Source organism: Rhinolophus hipposideros, assembly GCF_964194185.1.
Source record: "Rhinolophus hipposideros genome assembly, chromosome: 6".
Lineage (NCBI taxonomy): Eukaryota > Metazoa > Chordata > Mammalia > Chiroptera > Rhinolophidae > Rhinolophus > Rhinolophus hipposideros.
In genome coordinates this window covers 61760596-61773696 of record NC_138052.1, presented here as the reverse complement: position 1 = coordinate 61773696, position 13101 = coordinate 61760596, and positions in this window count along the sequence as shown.

The following is a 13101-nucleotide window of genomic DNA, read 5'->3' as shown; positions in this document are numbered from 1 at the left end:
ACTAGGCAGTAACTGGCAAAGAAGGGGGGATGTAGGCAAGCGGTAATGAATTTGGTTTCAGACAGGTTGAGTTTGATATTCCTTTGAGACATCCAGGAGAAGTGAGAGGACTGTTGTATTAATGAATGTATAGCTGAAAAGTATGGGCTAACTGGAAAAGTACATTGACACTCTCTGGCATACACGTTGTAATCAAGGTCCTGGGGAGAGGGGAGAGGAAAGAAAAGAAAAGACGATGGTTAAGTTTTTCATAACCGAAACAATTGAAGGCTAAGGCCAAGGTGCTGATCCCAAAAGGAAAGAAGGAATGATTTTTGAGGCAGGATTAAAAACAGAAACAGTGAGAAAAACATTTCAAAAAGACGGAGGAGCAACAGTGCTGAGTGCTACTTAGGTTTCATAAACTAAGCACGCAGACTTGAGCACCGGACTCAATCACCTCATCAGTGACCACAGGGGGAGCCTTTTCGGTGGTGATGGCCTTGCCACTTAGAATAGATTGAAGAACAAGGAAGACAGCTAATGTAGATAATTTGTTTGAGAAATTTGGATGGAATGAGAAGTGAACCAGGGCACTCATTTCTTTGTATTACAGTTATTTACTAGCTTTTCTAAGCAGCTATAGGGTGCACTTCCTGTGGGCAGCTTATTTATTAACCTTATAACCTTAGCACTTACACTACAAACTGGCAACTACTTGATGCTTGATAAAGGAGTTGTATGACTGATGATATTAGAGAGGATTAATTGAAACTATAAAATAACAGATTGTCCTAGTATGTTTGGTCTGCTGTTACAAAATACCACAGCCTGGTTAGCTTATGAAAAATGGAAATTTATTTGTCACAGTTTTGGAGACTGGAAATCTGAGGTCAGGATACTGTAAACGGGTCAGGATACCAAAATGGGCACATTGTGGGGAATGCCTCCTTAGGGTCACTGACTTCTCGCTGTATGGTCACATGGGGAAAAGGGCTAGAGACCCCTCTGGATCCTCTTTTGTAAGGCACTAATCTCATTCACAAGGTTTCCTCCCTCACGATTTAAGCAGCTCCCAAAAGCTTTGCCTACAAATACCATCACCTTTGTAGTTTAAGATTTCAATATACAGGCAACCAACCAAATGAATGGGAGAAGATTTTCGCAAACAACACCTCTGATAAGGGGCTAATATCCAAAATGTGTAAGGAACTCATACAACTCAACAACAAAAAATCCAATTAAAAAATGGGCAGAGGTCCTGAATAGACATTCTCCAAAGAGGACATATAAATGTCCAACAGACATATGGAAACATGTTCAACATCACTAATCATCAGAGAAATGCAAATAAAAACCGCAATGAGATATCACCTCACCCCTGTCAGAATGGCTTTCATCAACAAGACAAATAATAACATGTGTTGGAGAGGCTGCGGAGAAAAAGGAACTCTCATACACTGTTGGGAATGAAGATTGGTGCAGCTGCTATGGAAGGCAATGTGGAGGTTCCTCAAAAGCTTAAGAATAGAATTACCATATGACCCAGCAATCCCTCTCCTGGGTATCTACCCCCAAAATCTGAAAACATTTATCTGTAAAGATATATGTGCTCCAATGTTCATTGCAACTTTATTTACAGTGGCCAAGATATAGAAACAACCAAAGTGTCCTTCAGTAGATGATTGCATAAAAAACGTGTGGTATATATACACAATGGAATACTATTCTGCTATAGGAAAAGATGGAATAGTGTAATCTGCGACAACATGGATGGATCTTGAGATTATAATGCTAAGTGACATAAGTCAGACAGAAAAAGTCAAGAACCATATGATTTCACTGATATGTGGTATATAAAACTGAAAACAACAAAAGAATAAGAAAAACAAATGAAGAAACAAAACTCAGAGATGTAGACAATAGTTCAGTGGTTACCAGAGGGTAAGGGGGGTATGGGTGGTAGATAAGGGTAAACGGGATCAAATATATGGTGATAGGAGGAGAACTGACTCGGGGTGGTGAGCATACAATGTGCTATATAGATGATATATTACAGAATTGTATACCTTGATCTGTGTAACTTTGCTAACAATTTTCACCCCAATAAACTTTAAATAAAAAAAGAGATTTCAATATACAAATTTTGGGGGGATGCAAATATTCAGCTCATAGTACAAAACAAGCTCTTTTGGTTTAGATTTAATAGAATGGAAGCTGAAATGTTTGTTAATTGTTTTCTGAGTTATTTTTGAACTAATTTTGAAAATGTGTTTCAATGTTTCAAAAATATTTTGTGTATTAAAAATAGAAGTTAGAGGAACTGATTAGAAAATACAGCCAATTTTTAAAAATAGCGCATACAATAAATTTCACAACTCTAAACCACATTTCTCTTGTTTAAGTTTGAAAAGTCATATGTGTAACCTACTTTAATTCTGATTTAACACATACAAGAAGAAAATTAAGCTTTTGTTTGATCTGTAATGGTATTGCTAGTTTCTTTCAACTTATATTCTCTAGTATTGAAGGAGCAAGCACTTCAATTTTTGTCTTTAATTTGTATAAAATTCGAGGTTATGCTTACAAAATCACTTTTGCTATTTTTAAAAGTATAAATTTAAATTATATGTAAAAATTATCTGCAATATTACAAGTCAAGGGATTTTAATTTAGGCTTCCAAATGTAATATTACCTAAATATTCTTATTCAATTGCTGATCACAATACAAATTATCGGAGAAACTTGGGCCCAATTCTACACAAAATAGTCAAGTAGGTGATATTGTTATTAAAGCCTTTCAATGTCACCTTTCACAGTCCTATAGTCCCTTTGTGGCTCTTCTTCCCTTCTCTGCTACCCATATTTTATTGATCTTAAACAAAATTGGTGTCATTGTGAATTGGTTGGACAAATACTTTTTCAGCTAAATTGTAATGACAAATAAAAATTGGTGGGTTTTCCTCCCCCCACCCCCACCCCGGTTTTTCAGTCTTGGTTCTAACCCTTCATGTGATTAAAAGAGAACCATCCCTTAACTTGAAGAACTTTTATTCATCACAGGATATATTTTGGAGAAGGAACTTCTTATTGCCTCTCAAATCACAACATATAGGCAGCTACTATTTTCGCCTGTGCATGCAACTGGCCTGAAAGGCATACATGTCCAATGCGAAACTACACGTGCTCTCTGTCCAAGCTGGATGTAATGCCCTTAGGATTCTCAGAGTGCTGTAACAGATAAGGACAACGGATTGGGTCTGGGCTTCTGTACTTGTACTCCTTAGTTGAATTCACTCCCCTGAATTACCTTTCAGCATTTGGTTCATGGTTGGGTATTCTCTCTTTGCCATATGTTTGTGTGGTTTTAATTACCCCCTTGATGTTGGCATGTTTATAACCACTTGCCCTTCTTATGGAATCCGACAATGAGCCTGTTCTCATTTGAACCAGCTCTTTCGCTGTAGCTTCCTATTCCTGGTCAGCCATGTCAGGGACCCTTTATCTCCAGGCACCTCCATTTATCCCCTCCCTACTTCCTACTCAGAGTAATTGATAGAATACTTGCTTTTCTACTTTAAATGGTCCATTTTAGGAATAAGGATTTTGGTAGGGTAGTATGAAATTGGTATTATAATTACTTAAAATCGCCACCAATTTTTCTAATAAATGTGAGAGGCTGATTCTCAAGTATGTGACACAAACTTGTAATTAACCAAAAATTATGCATTACTTTTGCTTCTCTAATGTATCATAGATCTTTTTTTTAAACGGTAAGATCTTACTTGTAGGAATTATAAGAAATTAAAATATAAGTGTAGACAACCAATAATTATTGACATCTACTGTTGGTCACATGTAATTATTTTACTAATCTTCACAATATTTTACCATTTAGTGAGCATTATATCCATTTTACACACAAAGGAAGAGTGTCTCACAGAGAGAAACACAGGTAACAAGTATGTCATGGACATAGAAATCTCACCCAAGGCCATGTATAAACTGTGTTGTTTCTGAATATTAACATTCAGTTCAGTTATGTTACTAGGAACTAAAGGTGTCCCATGACCTCATTTAGAGAAGTAGCCTCCCGTTGTATTTAAGAGCATTGTAATTAAGAGCATGGGATTCAAAATTAGATTTCCTGGGTTCATATTCCTTTGCTGCTACTCACCAGCACTGAGGTTCTAAGCACATCACTTAACATCCCCAAGACTCAATTTTGTCATCTCTGAATTAGGGGTGATGATGTTGAAGATGATAATAGTTCCTTTCTTTCAGGATTGTCTGCGTTAAATGAGATAATCCATGTGAAATACTTAGCATGGTGATTGGTATAAAGTAAACACAAAATAATAGTTCTTTCCTTAATTCAGACATTTTGCCTTTTTTAAAAAATAGTTTTCTTCTCTTTTGAAGAACAAAATAAGAAAGAGAAAAGCTATGTGTTTAAGGCAGGGAACTGCATATTTCTGTGAGAAGAGATTGTGTTTCTTTGCTTTTTTATAGATGCCTCAATATGAAGATAGGAGGTAGAGGTGACTATTGGTAGAATTCTTAAATGAAGCAAAGATGAACTGTCACTGTTGTTAGGACAACAGTGTTAGGATTCCATTTCCCCTTTTCAAGGTATGACAAATTGCAGACTCCTGGAGACTTCTGCAGAAAGATGTGTGGTGGCTTTAAATAGCTTAGAGTCCCATGAGGTAAGATTTTAAGATCTAGTAGATACTGAGACCTGGGATTGGTCGCAAGTAAATGGCAAGTATTCTACCACATTTTACCCCACCATTTTAAGCCTATAGCAGGCATAATTAATCCAATGAAACATTCTTTCTTGTTCATTGCAAAGATTTGTTCTCAAGCTCTTCCTAGCAAAATGCTCAGTCACCATGAGTCAATCAGAAGTCAGTGCACAGGATGAAACCTATTTGTAGTCTTGGTAGAATGGTCTTTTTTTTAAATATAGTATTAGGACAAGAAATCTAAAGGGAAAATGAATTAAAGTAGGGAAATACACTAACATGCTGAGATTAAAATTTAAAGATGAAATGGATTTAATATAGTAAATTAAAAGGAAGTCTAAGTTAATTCAACAGCAGTTACAGAAACACAGATACCATGTTTCCCCGAAAATAAGACTGGGTCATATATTAATTTTTGCTCCAAAAAACACATTTGGGCTTAAGTTCAGGAGATGTCTTCCTGAAAAATCATGCTAGGGCTTAATTTCCCGTTAGGTCTTATTTTCAGGGAAACATGGTAGGTCCAAAACTCTGAAGCAGTAGGGAAGTTAGACACACACAAACACATAATTTAGAAACAAGATATGCTGTAATGCATTGTGATTAACTAGTCCAGAAAGGAGTACTAAAAATTTCAAAGAGTGGGACAAGTAAGGCACTAAGAGGGCATTCAGACATTATTCATTCAGCAAATGTTTTTGGGTAAAGCCCTGTTTGGTAAATGAAGAGGTGCTTCATTTTTATTTTTCAAGTGCTGAAGAGACCTAAACTTCATGAAATAACATAATTTACTAAACTGGAGAATTAAGGTTCTTTATGTGCAAATGCCTCCTTTTTAGACAGGGATAGTCAAAGACCACGTTCTCCAATTTTATTCTCAACAAATTCTGAAAACCGGCAATGGTTTTCAGAATTTCAATATAAAATATTTCATTTTTATTGAAATTCCCACACATACGTAGCTAATTATATTTTCCATTAAATCTCCTTTAGACTAGAAGGTCATTAGCACCTCTGGAGTTTGCCTGTGTTACATTTGTGGAAAATGGTAAAATATCTAAATTAGAACAAGAACTGTAGCCATGTAAGTAAGATGAGGCCCTCAATATAGAAGACAGAAGTATTGTGTTACAACTGACATGGTGAAAGAAATGCTTAATACAGGTCATTTATTCTATAAAAATGTAAAATACTCAGAATGATACTCTGTTCTCTAAACTTGCCGATACATTGCAACTTTGGATATTCTTTTATGTCTGATTCAGCAGTTTCAGAAACACTAAAATACGCAGCATACAGCTGTGTTCCTATTTGCACAGACTCCTCATCTGCCAAGGCAAATACTGGTCTGCTCCCTGTAATTCTACCACGCCACCAGAGTTTCTCCTGTATTTATGGGATGGGTGTGTTGATTGTACGTTAGAGTTCTGGTGTTTGGTTCTTGACTACATTGTACTTAAAGTTCATTCTATGTTTTTTTTTTGGTTAGAACTTGAAAGCAATGCCACTTTTAGACATGGGAGGGTGCAAAGAAATAAGGCAGGACAATTATATTATGGTCATGATATATCCTCATTATATTTCCTTGACTTGTACATATGTTTGAAGGATTCATCCTTTCTCTTGTTTCCAAAATATACTTTAAGAGACTCCATTTCAAATTTATACTTTATCTGTACCAGTGGGAAGTTACTGAACTTGAATTTTATTCACAGCATTTAAATGGATTTTCATGCTCCTAGAAGAAAAAAAAACAATTTAGCGAGAAGCTTGGAATGTATCAGTAATAATATTGTTCTGGGAACATTGAGCTGTTAAGCAAAACTCTTGAAGAATAAATAATTTCATTGAAACATTGGTGGATTTAAAAGTGTAACAAACAGCAAAATATGAATGTTTGAAATTGATCTAAAGAAAAGGTTAATAAATGTATCTTTAAGTTTCTGGTCACACTTTCCCTTTCTCTCAGCTTCATCCCTACTTTCTGGCTGAATCTTCCAACAAAGGTAAGGATTTTAATGATGATGCTCAAATTCATCATGCCCACCGTGAATATATCATCTTTCTCCAAATGAATATTGGAATCTCATATTCTAAACTGTCTCCTTTAATTTACTCTACATGCTTATAATACTATACTGCAGTTATCATTTCTTTCTTTTGCTCAGCAGCTCTCATTTTTCTACCACATGAATTCTAAAGCTGGAGAAATTAATTTCTACTGTTTCTGAATATGAAACCTCTGCCCAGTCTGGCCAGTTCACTTACTGCCTCTTGAGTAAATAAAGGTTATTCTATCCTCCACTCTTTCCCTGTACTTATGCTCTTCACCTCTCTCTTCCATTCATTCCAAATCCTACTTTTTCCTCAAGATCCAGTCTAACAATCTATGGCTTTGAACTGCATAAGTCAGTTTATATACATTTACCATGTCTTAATTTTTAACATTGTGTCTTGTTCTTTTTACTTATCCTAGTTTTTCTGTTTTCTTCATAGTTTTTCTGTGAGAGGGTTAGTGGATTTTGTTTTTTTGTTCATATTCTATTCCCTCTCTCCCAACTAGATTGTATCTTATGCATTTAATTTCTATTCTTCTAATTATTGTCCTAAATATTTTATACAACTATTAAAATTAATAGTCTAAAGTTAATATTGTAAACTCTTACCAACTAAAACGAGCTTAAAATGTTTTACACTGAAAACCCTGTGTGTGGATATATTATATATTATATATTTTATATATTACATCACATAGATTACAATATAACATATATAATGAATATGTTATATAATTCATAGAATATATGTTATATAGTATAATAGAATATGTGTATGTATTATATGTTTTATATATATTTATATCATATAAAATATTTTATAAATATATATTTTTATTTTTATATATAAAATATATGTATTTCATTGTCTTCTATCTTACAGTGTTTCTAATGAGAATTCTTTGTTTCTTTTTATGTATTATGTCTTTTTAGTCTTGCTGTCAAAGATTTTCATTTTTATATTTGGTTTTCAGAAGTTTAAATATGGTGTACCTAGGTGTTTTGTTTTTCCTTTTTGGTATTTATCCTGCTTGGTGTTCTCTGAGGTTCTTGAATCAGTGCATTTTATATATTTTATTACTTTAGAGAAACAGTCATTATCACTTCACATATTTCTTCTGTCCTATCCTCTCTTTACTTAATTTGTTTTGTAACCCAATCTTCTTTTTTACAGTGTTGAAATCCATACTGCTTGGCTGCCCTGTAATCTCAGCTCCCTATTGGATTAAAGAAAAATTATTATTATGAAGATTATCTGGCTTTTACTTGTTATTAAGATGGGAGCAATACGTTTGTCAGTTTTCTACTACCTAGTTAGAAGCTAGATGCCTTCTAGTACATATTTCATTTTGAGATAGTCTCTAATGACTTTGAGTAACGGAAGATGTAAAATCATACATTTCATCTTCTTCCTACCTTCCCTCTTCCACTCCTTTATTTGAATAGTTTGTTAATTTATGGCATCAAATTTAACACATTTGTTTTTTCGTTAGCCACTTTATTAAAGTCCAGTTTTTAGCATAATCTTTTCAAATTGTGACTCCATTTCACCGTATCTAAAGCCATCTTTTGATTGGCTGAATTTCATTGTTGCAGATTTTTCTTTTGAAAAGTATTAATTATTTTGCCACTTTTCCTTTCTCTATTTTGTAGTCATCATTGCTTTTTGTTCTGGTGCTATTACCATGGGAAATTTCTAGGCCAACTTGATTTTTGCCCTTTGTATTGGAGTTTTTCTTTCAACTGCCTCGATATTTTTGTCATTTTTAATTTATCTCTGAAATTCAGTAGGCCTATGTATTGATTGTTTAGTAACAACTTCTGTTTTATACAGGCCCTTTCTATATGTATATTCAAGATGTTCTCTTTATTCAAAATGTTTTTTATTCTCTTATATCCTTGTATGTGTTTCCTGTTCCATTTGTTCTATTTTTAAAATCAGGATCACTAATCATATATATATTGAATCTCTGATTTCTTTATTCTTCCAGTATCTATCATTGCCTTTATATATTTTAATAATTGTATTATCCTCCATTTCATTTTTGTGAGTACCTTTAACTTGTTCACTATTCCTCTGTTTTCAGTAATATTTATTCCATTACTTTTACTTCCAACTATAGTATTTTTTCATAAATATTTTCATATTTATATTCCAATTCCTTTTTGAGCACTGATTAACTAGCTTTCCAATACCTATTAACAAATAAAGTTTTTGACTCATAATTTATTATTTATGTGGTTTGTTAATACAAATATCATACACTAATTTTATTGAGGTTCTGAAGGACTTTTTATTTAAACTATGCCTCTGTGTTTTCCTCTTCTTCCTCTGCCTTTTGCTTGCATTCCTTTTATTTTTTAGTTTCTCTTTTTAGTTTCCATGCTGGAACTCCATGGGGCCAAAAATTTGCTGATAAATAAAATGAAAAAAGGAAAGTAGCAAAGAAACAAGCTAGAAGGGTCTGTGGCTTTTATTTGGATTTATTTTCTTGATCTTTCCTTCAAGGTCCATTTTCACTCAGTTTTTGTCATCCATGAGGTTGGCATGGCTGACAGTGACATTTAATAGTGAAGCTCTCCTTGCCTGTACTTTCCCCACTGATCCTGTACTGAACTCTGATCATATAAATATTACAGATCATTTCATTTGGTTCTATCCACCTTATCATGTAAACGCCCATGCACGTGTGTGTGTTTGTGTATAAAAATTGAAAAGGGTAGAAATTACATGGCTCAATAACTATCATTTAGTGATGTTGTATTGTAGCTGGGGAAATGGACTCTAGAGGAAAGGATGCCAGAGTTTGATACTAAATTCTAACTACTACCTTTGCTTCATTATACTCAACCATATTAAGAGTTCTTAACTCTAAGCCTATTTCATGGATGGTGTTGGCATTAAACGATATAATGTCCAGACAGGCTTAGTACAATGCCTGTCACAAAGTGTTATTATTATAAACGTTATTATTATTTTTTTTGTTTTTATTATATGTTTTGCTTTTAACTACTAATTCTGTCTTACTGATAAATTGGTGAAATCTTTACCTACAAGTTGCTAAAGCAAACATCTGCCTTGTTCTCATCTGGATCATTTTTTCTTAGTCCTCTTTTCCTGTGTCTCTCACAAATACTCTTCTGTATCCAACATTTGGAAACATTCTATTTTTTGATAGATGTAACTATCAGGATCCTGGTAAGAAACAGATGAGATCCTCAAAGAGGATAATGGAGGATAATGAATGAAAACATTCTTATAAAGGTGTGAGAAGCAGAGTAAGACCAACAACAAATGGTGAAGCACTCAGGACCTGCATTTATTATCCTTAAGCCTGAAGAAAAAGAAGAGAGCAGTCCTGGGAACCTGGGGCTATGATGCTGTAGGAAAAAGCTACCCCCACAGGAATGCAGTGTCTCTAAGCACAGTCTGGCAGGAAGGGGCCAGAGGAATAAATACTCTGACCTAATTTTCTTCCTGATTTCCAACCTCCTATGGTACTTCCCAATGGCCAGACCATGGCAAGTAGCTGGAGGACAAGGGTGTCTGTTGGTGCAAACTGTAAATGTCAGCCTCTTGAGGCAAAGAGATGTACCAAAAAGAAGGGAGATTAAATCTGATGGGGCAATAGGAGAAAACCAAGTACATCTCTTGCTTCCTTTGGGAATTTATTATATCAGGATAAATATTATAACTGTAGAAAATTCTGTAGGTAATTTGGACTTTAACTGAATAGCCTTTATTAACAAAATTTTTAGAGTTCTACTTTTTATTAGCCACTGTAAAGCTTTATGATTTGATAAACTCAAAACAAATAGAACTTCTTGGGCTGTTCTAGACTTTAAAAAAAAGAGAAAAAACTTGATTAAATGCTACCTTACTAAATCTTACTCTGTAGTTACCTATGGTGTTATCCCATGGTTCATCCCCCTTGCTAGCATTAATCATAGAACATTGTGTGAAAATGTAAATAATAATACACATCAGTACATGATATGTAGGGAATTAACAATTCAGATTAATGTGTATAGGATTTTAGAGAAGGAAAATTATTAACATGGTTGAATGAGTGAATATATAAAGTAATTAATTAATAAATAATAAATTAGAGTACAATTATTCTGAAAACAAAAATCAACAACTTTCTCTTGACTTTCCAAATTGGGATTTAAAAACTGACTATTGCTAAAAAAATTTTTTAGTTTGTCTCTCAAGTTGAGAGATGGGTGGCTTGATGTTGACCATCATTTCTAATTATTAGTTATTATTATTGTTTATTATTAGGTATATCTCTCCAAAGGGCAACTTAAATATGTTCTACAATGGCAAGTAAGGGGTTGATTTTCAGACTTTTAATTCATTTTCCATTTACTCTTATGAAAGCAACTTCTGGATGATTAAATTGACTTTAACAAAAGTGTCTGATAAATGGTTCTGGTCAGAATGTGCCTCCCATTTGCCAACAAACCAACAAATTAGTCCCTCCCATTTTTACAGCAAACTTTTAACCCTGTCTTTCCTTTACCACTGGATTTCTCAAAAAAGTGGTACCTTTTGCCGCATGTTTTCCCTTTTGCTATCCACATCTCATCCTGTTAAACATAAACATCATACTGTTTCATATTCGTAACGTCTTTTGCTCATAATCAAATAATAACAGAGTGGCAGTAAGAGATCTTTACTCTAGCAGTACTGCAGCAGATGAATGATTGCCAGACTAGATTGTGTAATTGTAAACCCATTCAATATCTTTATTATACAAGGATACATCTTTATATATTCATCCTCCCAGCTTCCATGTGGAAAATTGAGGATGAAGAGTAATATACACTTCTTCCAGGTAGGCATGATGTATTCCAAGATATGAATACTGGGGTGCCAAAAAAATGTATACAAGTGGACACTTTGATCAACGTTGCTCAAGCAGTAGTTTGCCGTAATCAGAAGTGTCTGGTTGCTGATGGTAACCACTTTGAGCACCTCTTGTAATTGCAGAAGTCAAACATGACCTGTATTCATCGTTTGTTATGGGTATATACCGAGTATTATAATTTTAATAGTTTTTTTCCTTTCTTAAAATTGTATACATTTTTTGGCACCCTCTGTATATATTTTATTGTTATGAATATATATCTTAAAAGTTAAAATAGCAGAATGAAAAAATAATGAGAAATTTCTGCCACATAAGAGAAAAACAGTAATCTTGCCTCCAGATGCTCACAGAGATATCTAAGAGAAGACTCATCCCAGAGCAGCAGTGACTGGGTTCTTGTCTCCACCCAAGACAGAATTCAAGATGGAGACAGAGGCAGAAAGAAACAAGTGATTTATTAAAAATGAAAGTACACACTTGAGAGGAAAGTGCAGCGGAACGCAGAGAAGGAGTTTCACTGCGGAAGTCATGACAAGGGTATTTATCCCTCCCAGGGCGGGAATTCGTGAGGTCACATTGGCATCGTTCATTCATCAACTCCCTCCGGCGGGGCCCTCTGTTTTCTGCTTTGTTTTCCTTATTTGGTTCCTCAGGAACTATCACAGCATCAGGTGCATGATGGGAGTCGTAGTAACCGCAATGTAAATGACATTGTAATAACATTAAAATTAGATAAAGGTCAGGTCCTAGTCATAGGAATCAGCCTCAGCCTAGCTGGATGAAACTGGTTCTTGTTTTTCTCCAGCTGTAGATACTGGATGCAGTCACTTGTCACTTGTGTAACCAGTGAGGCACCTGGTGTACTCTGGAGGGGGTAGCCTATTTTCTAAGCTACTTGTCCTGCCTCAGTCTAAAGCATCTGGCTATTGCTGGTCATCTCTTTTCTTAAATATATCAAACAGATCCTATCTTAATGCATTCATATGATCTTTAGCTGGAATTTTGTTCCCCTGGAAATTCTCCTGGCTGGCTACCTTTTGTCATTTGGATCTCAGTTTAAACCTCATTAGTATACTAAATAAATAAACCTAAATTCTTTTAAAGGCAATTCAACAGTTTTAACATATTCTTCCATAATCATTACAAAGCATATGCATGCATGCCTCTAGGTGCCTTTACCTATTACCCAGAAATTTAGAGAATCTTTCCAGAAACTCATTCTACCCTTCCTTATTTTTAATATTGTAAATTGGGCAATAGCTTAAGTATACAATAGGGGAATGGCTAAATAATTTATAGATTGGACATGATAGTATATGATACAGTCATTAAAAGAGCTGTTTATAGAATTTTTGGTAGCATGCCTTAAATACTTATAGTGTTATTTAATTAGGGAAAAAACAGTGCATCAAGCAGAGATTGAATGTAAAATGTATTATCAA